General features: G+C 37.6%; 1 pseudogene; it reads right to left on the reverse strand.

Annotated features, from left to right (window-relative positions):
• Positions 1-4650: 4650 nt before the first annotated feature.
• Positions 4651-8896, reverse strand: part of LOC132054321 (probable pectinesterase/pectinesterase inhibitor 20) — a 7995-nt pseudogene continuing 3749 nt past the window's right edge.

Consider the following 8896-nt stretch of genomic DNA (forward strand, 5'->3'; position numbering starts at 1 on the left):
TTGAGACAGGAAGGCTGAGAAGCAAACATGTTTTTCACCCTAGATCTAGTTTGAATACCAGAATCTAAGAGAGTAATCACATTTTGAAGTGGATGAGATCTTTTGTCCTTCCAGTTTGATACTTGAACCTCAGGCTGGCCAGTGCTTTGAGGATTCGAGGGACCAGGTTCCTCGGTTGTAGCACTGTCATTATCTTCACCAGAGGCTTGACCTGCATGATTTGTTTGTCCATCCTTAAGAGTACCTAATACAACATCAGCTACCCGATCCTCAGCTTCATGTGGAGTAAGGGAGGAACCAGGTTCCTGTGTGCTTCTTGGGGATTCTCCACTATCTTCATCAGCTTGCTTGACTTGACTCATCAGATCAACCATTCCATTTGGAATTTTAATGGCCTCATCAGAAACTTTTGAAAATTCCCCATCTTCTGCTTCATCATCCTGTGTGCTTTCTCACCCAAGTTGTTTGATTCAACAAAGATCACATGCACATTTTATTTAATACACTGAGCTCTCTTGTTGTAGACTTTGTAGGCCATACTGTGTGGAGAGTAACCAATAAAACCTCCCTCATCGCTTTTAGCATCAAACTTGCCCTGAGCTTCCTTACCATAGTTAAGAACAAAACATTTACAACCAAAAGCTCTTAGGTAAGTCAGCTTGGGTTTTCTCCCATTGAGTAGTTCATAGAGAGTTTTCTCAAGCAGGGACCTGATCATGCACCTATTTATCAAGTGACAGGCGGTGTTAACAGCTTCAGCCCAAAAACTTTTAGGAACACCATTGGCTCTTAACATTATTGTAGCCATATCCTCAAGAGACATGTTCTTCTTTTCAACAACGCCATTTTGCTGAGGTGCCCTTAGTGCAGAGAAGTTGTGACTTATGCCATTTTCAGCACAAAATTCATCAAACTTTGCATTTTCAAACTCAGTACCATAGTTGGATTGATACTGACAATCTGATTCCTAAGTTTCACTTGAATTTGTTTTACAAAGGCAACAAAGACACCAAAGGTTTCATCCTTGGTTCTCAGAAACTAGATCCAAGTAAATCTTGAGTAGTCATCAACAAGGACAAAAATGTATCTCTTTCCCCCTCTACTTGGAATTCTCATTGGCCCAAAAAGGTCCATATGAAGAAGTTAAACTAGCCTCGAGGTACTTACCACTTTCTTTGGTTTGAAAGAGGATCTGACATGGTTTCGAGTCATGTGTTTTGAGTAGCCACTATCCATGTGCCATTTTTTACTGCTTCCTCTCACTCCAGCCTGCAAACAGAGTCATCGATTAGATTTAGGAACCCAAACCAGTTTGGGCCCCTTGAGATATAAAAGGGATGAATCAGACTCCTTTTAGTCTATACAGGTAATCCGGCTTTTCTTTTTCAGGGAGCAGGTCCCCCTGTTCTAGATTCCTTTGCAATAAATTTCTTATTTTTTCTCAACAGCTTGAATTTTGGCTTTGTATGCATTTTTGTAATGACATGTTCGCACTCACTCAGTTTTCAGAACTAGTAACATACTTGCTATGAGAATTATAAGGAGATTTGACTTTTTGAAATCCAATACCTTCCCTACCTCCTGTGTTGTTCTTATACATAGACACAACCACATCGGAGGAACAGGTCTAGTGAAGAGACTTATCTAGATCATCTTTCACCTTCTTTAATTTCTCTTAAAGCTGTTTATTTCTTTCAAGCTCAGTAGTGAGATTCATTTTGGCCTTTTTAAGTTCATTTTCAAATTCAAACTGAATCTCACTAGCTATTTCCTCTCCTCTGGCGGGGGTATCCATCCATATTTTAATTTGATTTTTTAACAAAGAGGTTTCTGTAGACAATTCATCAACCTGTTCCTTCAAATTTGTGATAGTGTCTACCATGTCATTTCTCTCTTGTTCTATTTCACAGAATTCTTTAGTTCAAACATCTTTTTTCTTTTATGAGACTGTGATATGCATCAATTCACACGTTGGCTAATGACATCAATTTTTTCTGCGACTGATTTTTTAAGTTTTCCTGAACTTCAAGAAAATTTACCTCATTTTCATTGTCATCACCATCGACATATTTAGCCATGAGTGCATCTCCTTGATCATCTTCATCTTTAGATTCACTGGAGAAGTCTCCCCAGGCAGCCAGAGCCTGTTTCACCAAGTTGTCTGCTGCTTCTCTTCTTTTGAATTTTCTGTCAGGAACCAGGTTCCGCTTTACTGCTTTTTCAGAGTTGTTCTTGTAATAGTCCTGCTTATGGAGAGGACACTCTTTGATGAAAGGTCCAGGTTTCCCACACTTGTGACAACAGTTATTTCGTTTGGGATTTTTGCTTGTGTTTCCTTTCCTTTGGAACCCACCATTTTTCCGAACCATCTTTTGAAACCTTCGAGTAAGGTAATCCATGTCAGACTCATCATCACGAGAGTCACTTTTAGCAGCAGCCTTGAGAACCAGGTTCTTCTCTTTCTTTGGCTCCCTCCTTTCCAGATCCTGTTGTCTTTTCAACTCATAGGTTTTAAGACTTCCAATGAGCTCATCCATGGTCAGTGTTTGCAAGTTCTTGGCTTCAGAGATAGCATAAACGTCTTCGCTTTCTCAAGAGCTAGGAAGTACACTGAGTATTTTAAGCACAAGTTTGTTTGTTGGAATGCTTTTCACTAAGGGAATGCAGTTCATTGTTTATGGAGGTGAACCTGGTATGCATGTCCTGAATGGACTCATCGTCCTTCATCTTAAAAAGTTCATACTCTGTGGTAACCATGTCTATTTTGGACTGTTTTACCTAACTTGTTCCCTCATGAGCAGTTTGAAGAGTATCCCAGATTTCTTAAGTAATAAAATCCTAGGTAATTTCCTAAGTAATAGAATCCCAGGTAAAATTCCCATCTAATTCGAGCTTTTCTAGTAGTGAACTTGGCTTTCTTAAGAGCTAGGCGTACAGAGTTTTCCTGATTTCCTTTGCAGATTCACATTACGAGATACGGTTGTACTTATCAGGTCCAATACCGCAAACAAGAATTTTCTTTGCTTTGCAATTCTTTTCTACATCCTTTCGGTCATCCTCAGTATACTCCTTCCTAGTCTTTGGATCTGTTACAAAACTAGCTAGATTTGTCTTCATAGGAACATGAGGAATATCACAAATGACATCCCACAACTCAGAGTCCTCAGCCTTGATGAAGTTATGCATCTTTGCCTTCCACCACCCATAATACTTTCCATTGAATCTTGGTGGTCTTGTGCTAGACTGTCCTTCCTCTAGGTTTGGTGGAGAAGCCATGAGAAAGATCGTTTCTAGGTGTTAACCTTTTAGAAAGAACCCGCTCTGATACCAATTGGTAGAATATAAGAGTCCACCAAACGGTATAGAGAACCAGGTTCTTTATCTATTCCCTTGAGTATGACAGATAGTAAATAAAACAAGATATATCCGTGAAAAACTCCTTGCTCAAGGATTAAAAACCATGACCCATAGCAATAGGACTTGCTCAAACTTCACTATGAACGAGCAACTTCAGATTACAACCTATTGCAACCTAGGAATTAAACTCTTAACCCCCCCCCCCCCCAATAACTCTATTGCAAGACCTTTACAATAACTCTATTGCAAAGAACACACCTTAACTAACTCTAGCCAAGTGAACAAACTCGGAATGGTTGATAATCTGTCCTACTATTACCCTTCTTAAAAGCTGTGTAGGAATACAAGATAAGGAACAAATGACAAAGACTGAATAAAGCTAAGGACTTAAGACATCTTCAGTGATTTGGAACTAGTCCTTCTGTATGTTGCAGCTTTGTTCTTGAGAGCACTTGGAGATGCGGCGGTCGACACTTGAGAAGAGAGTGATTTTGAAATTTCCAAGCGTTGGGTTTTCTCTTGTAACATGATGTTTATATAGGTGGAGCAAGTGTTGATATGAAAGGGACATTTCATTTGTATTATCCACTAGCAACTTGCAGCTGTCTTTTGCCTTTGCACGCACTTCTTACCCGATCGATACCAACAGCCGAACTTCTGTACCGTAGAGTTCACCCTACAACGGCTAGAGAACCTGATCCCATCTAGTTCCTCTAAAAGCATATCTAGTTCCTCAAACACATTTGTTAAATCATCAAAACACAACATAACATAACTTATCAATTTTCTCCTTTTTGATGATGACAAACTCATAATCGATATTCCCCCAGAGAACCAGATCCCCACTTGTTCCCCCTGAATCAGATCTATCTTTCAAACATCAACGTATCAGATATCAGCAACATTTCAGCATTTTTAATTAACCCCCCTGATTTGCTTCCCTCTTTCGGCATCATTGAAAAGAATTAAAAAATAGCATGAGCAAACACATAATTTACCTTTCCGAAACCAGAATTTTCAGATTCAAATAGGAAGTGAATTTCAGAACCTCTTTGATAATTGCAAACTTAATCTTTACTAATTGTTGCGTGCAACAGAAGAAGAATCAACGGTAGTTTTCATCTTTAAACAAAAGTACTACTAAATAAGAAACTGAGTATGGTAAATGCAGTGCTATGTTTCCAGTATTACGAAATACTTAAAGGACAACAATTCTCCTTACAAAGAAAATTGAATAAATTTCATCAACAAAGAATTTGCAAATTGTAGAGCAAAAACAAATTATGCCCTTAATCAAAGTAAGCCACTGGTAAAAGGAACTCTAGTTGCTGGCAACCAAACATCCCCTTGAATGAAACTTGAAACAGTGAAGTTGATCGCATCCGTCTCGTTAATCACATGGTATCCTGGCCAAGTTACCCTATTAGTGGTCACAGACCCTGGCCCTGTATTGTTAAATTCAGCATAATATAATGTCTCGAGAGCAAAATCTCCCGACCATGGAGACCAACCAGCCGGATAAATCAAAGTATCCATAAAAGATTTCATATAAACCGTTCTTGAGTACTCTTTCCATGGCCTTCCTAGAAAAGTCTGAGTACCTCCGTCGCTTGAAGCCAAGTCTTGTGCTGCTTTAATGATACAATTTTGAATGGAAGTTCCGGTGTTTTGATTGATATCAGTTCTACCTTGTGCGGTAATGGCATTGAATTGGTTCTGTAGTGGGAGACACGGATAAATGTGGCAATTTTGGAGCACTACAGCAGCATTCCCGAATATGAAATCCACTGTCCCATAAATATCGCCTTCCCTGGAAAATTGCCTTAAGGAATGAGTATACAAGGTGTCTTGGTACCCTTCAAAGCTGCATCTATAAAATGTGGACATGTCTGCACCATTTCGCATAGCTACCGCTTGGTGCTTGCTTGATCCTGCCGTGTTTCTGAAGGTTATGTTCACAGCAATGAAGCCTTTCCCGGTTACAGCTGAAAACAAAAGTTAATATTCCAATAGTTTAACTCATATTTACTGACACTTTAAATAAATTTTACATTTTAAGTGAGGTTAGTTATCTCAAAAATAAAACATGTAACACCTACTACTATAGGTTATTGCAAAAAACCTGTGGTTGTCGCAACAAATGGAGATTAACAAATTAGCGAAAGATTTCAATCCGTAGATAACATTGCTGTAGCTAATAATGTTTTTCAAAATTACTAAAGCCAAAATATGTGACTCAAGTGCTTAATGGGAAGTCAATGGTAAAAATGAAAAAGAAGCATATAGCTAAAAGTGATTATCACAATATGGATGCGTTGATTAATTAATAATTAACTTACCAAATGTTGCAGAATTAAATGTAGTCCAACCATCAACGACACTCCTATTTCCAGTAATAATAGTGTTGTTTATCCCATCACCCATCATCATAATATAGCGTTTGTTACTTGGAATAGAAACATACTCTTGGTAAACACCAGCCACCACATGAATCAAAAAATAGCCACTGCCTGCATTAGTATTGGTTGGTGCAGCTGCCACAGCTTCATTAATAGTTGTGAAATTACCACTTCCATCAGGATTCACTACCCCCCCCTTTGATTCACATTCACAGTGCTATACTCATCATCATTTGATTGAAGTAGTTTCCTTCCAGTACCCTCTGATTGTGATCTGGCGGAGTAACCCCAACCATGCATGATAAGCGCTAGAGAAACGCTATAAGATTTGGTTCCATTTGCTAAAGGAGATAAAAGAAGATTTGTCACGGTTGTACGTGCACCAACAATTTTGAGACCATCTGAACACGTTTCTTGGTTGGTTAATATGGCACTTACCATAGTTTGAATTTCTTCACCTTCTAATCTGTTCACACATAATATAATAAACAATTAAAAGTGTGGTTCTTACATGAGGTAATAACACATATCGTCATGGTATCAATCCTAAATTTAACACAAAAAGCAAAAAGAAAAAGAATTAATGGTCAAAGATACACCTAAACTAGTATCTTTTCGCGAGTTTCATATCTCAACTATCCATTGTTTCATTTACCTACCTCAACAATCAATCATTTTGTATTAAAAAGCACCTAGTGACAAATGGTAAATTTATGGAAAATTACAATTATGTTGAGTTGGCCTTTGCGTGTTGTCGATTGATTTGGCCAACTCGGCATCAATGTGTGCTTTAATACAAAGGGAGTAATAGTTTAAGTAGGTAAAGGGATAATAGATAGTTAAGGTATAAAATTCACAAAAAAATAATAGTTTAGGTGTGTTTTTGATCATTAAGTCAAAGAAAAACGAAATAATTTAGGATTTGGTCCATAAAAATCATACGCACGGGGATGTATGGAGATAAAATTAAGAAATTAGAAAGTACGTTCTCTCTAACAATTAAATAACCTTGGAAGAGTATCTGTAGAACGGACAGATTCAATGGTGCTTAAAAGAAACTCATGGTTTAAGCTGCAAAGAAGTTGGCAATCTTGAAGAGCAGGTGTTTTTAGGCAATGCATAACGAATATTTAAGAGATAGCCAGTGATTAAAGTAAGGAGATGGTCATTCATTGATAAGGAATGTTGAAGAGAAAGGCGACCATAGTCTTGAATAGTAGTAGCAGCAGATTTGTTGTTTGGTAACATGAATTCGCAGAAGTCCGGGAAAGGTGTATAGCTGCATAAGGATGAGGAAATTGCATTGGCTGGAAAGCAAAACAAGAAAACTATGAGAAATAATGAATGCATTTTAGGCGCCATGGTTTGTAGTTACTCGTTTCTTTGTCCAGGACGTGCAATTAATTCCTATATTTATAGATTTCGAACTTCAAGAGTGACATAGCTTTTTAATCCAATTGAGTAAAAATCAAACAAACTTGCTTTCTGTTTTGTATTTCCCTCCGTCTCAGTTTAAGCGTTTAAGATTGATTGGACACGGATATCTTGGTATTCCAAATTAATGTATGACTTTATTCTATTTACTAGGATTGCGTTGATACATTGAGCCACTAGTATAAGAATCTGTTTTTTTTTTTTAACAGAAGATCATTAGCTTATGAAAAATTAAAAGAACAACTACGGCTCGTTCTAGCAACATATTTCTAAAATACGATATTTCTCGCTATTAACCAGGTAAATTGTATTATGTGTAGTCCATATATCATCTATCTTTTAAGATTTTTTTACATACATTTAGTAATTATAATTATAAATATCTTTCTCTAACGTACTTTTTATCCCTCTCTTAAAAATCTCGATGAATTAAGAATTTAACTTACATACATCAACTATGTAAAAAACAAAATTGTATCACAATCACATTTACTTGTTTATTTTGAAGATTACAAATACCGTTTTTTAGGAAGAATTACATGTAGATATCTTCAAGTTAATTTGATAGTTAAAACTTTCTACATATTATTCGTGTGTATAAGTTAGAATCTTTAATAAATACTACACCACTAATTGGAGTAGTAAGAATGAAAATCCAACAATTATTCTCGGATATTAGTGGGTGACATGAACCCAACAGACACTACCTTGATATTGAACTCAATGTAATAAAAAAATACTTTTATCTAATTAAGCGAAAAACTCGACGTACGCGTGGATAATAGGACACTTCTGCCACTAACTGTTTTCGTCGATTAGCGTATCTGCAATGAAAGTAACACATGACGTGTGGCCCAGCAAATTCATGGAATTAAACTCTCTGAACTTAGCGGAATTAGTAGGTGCCTAAGCACCAAACTATCTTCGACAATACTATTTCGTATTTGTAGTTGTTTAGCCCGAATTAGGTAATTAATTGAATTTGCAAGTGAGGTATAGGATATGTGGATGAACTTTAATATATTATGGGCTAATATGAACGTATGAGAATTCGTATGTAAAGATAAGAATATGTATATGTATGTATATTTCAACAACTTGAGCTAAGATGTAAACGTTGATGATTAGAGCTAATATGTTATTGAAATAATTATAACTTCACGGATTCGGATCGAAGAGAAAGAAAAACAAAGCTTTAATGTATTTTTTGCTATTACAATATTCTAGATCTTAAGAAGCCAACCCTTCAAAGTAGGGAAATGATTTATAGTTTTTCCTTCTATACAACATAAAGCCCTTTTAGAATAAAGAAAACCCTAAAAGGATAAGGTTGGGCCGTACGGTCTGACACCGTCACCGGCGGCGAACGGTCTTGACACGTGGCAATTTTGTAGCCGATCAGCAGGACTAACGGCCACGATCAACTCGGTCATGGAGAGCCGGACTAACGGCCACGATCGACTCGGTCGGAGTGGCAAGGCTAACGGCCACAATCAACTCGGTCGTGGAGTAACCGGGCTAACGGCCACGATCAACTCGGTCGTGGAGTAATCGGGCTAACGACCACAATCAACTCGGTCATGGAGTAACCGGGCTGTGACCACGATCGACTCGGCCAGGGAAATCGGATCGGTGAGAGATTTGGGATAATGCCCGATTTTCTCCCACTTCCCACAAACCCGGGGAAAGGTCTTTGCGCTCTGCTT

Source organism: Lycium ferocissimum, chromosome 4 (genome assembly GCF_029784015.1).
Source record: "Lycium ferocissimum isolate CSIRO_LF1 chromosome 4, AGI_CSIRO_Lferr_CH_V1, whole genome shotgun sequence".
Taxonomy (NCBI): domain Eukaryota; kingdom Viridiplantae; phylum Streptophyta; class Magnoliopsida; order Solanales; family Solanaceae; genus Lycium; species Lycium ferocissimum.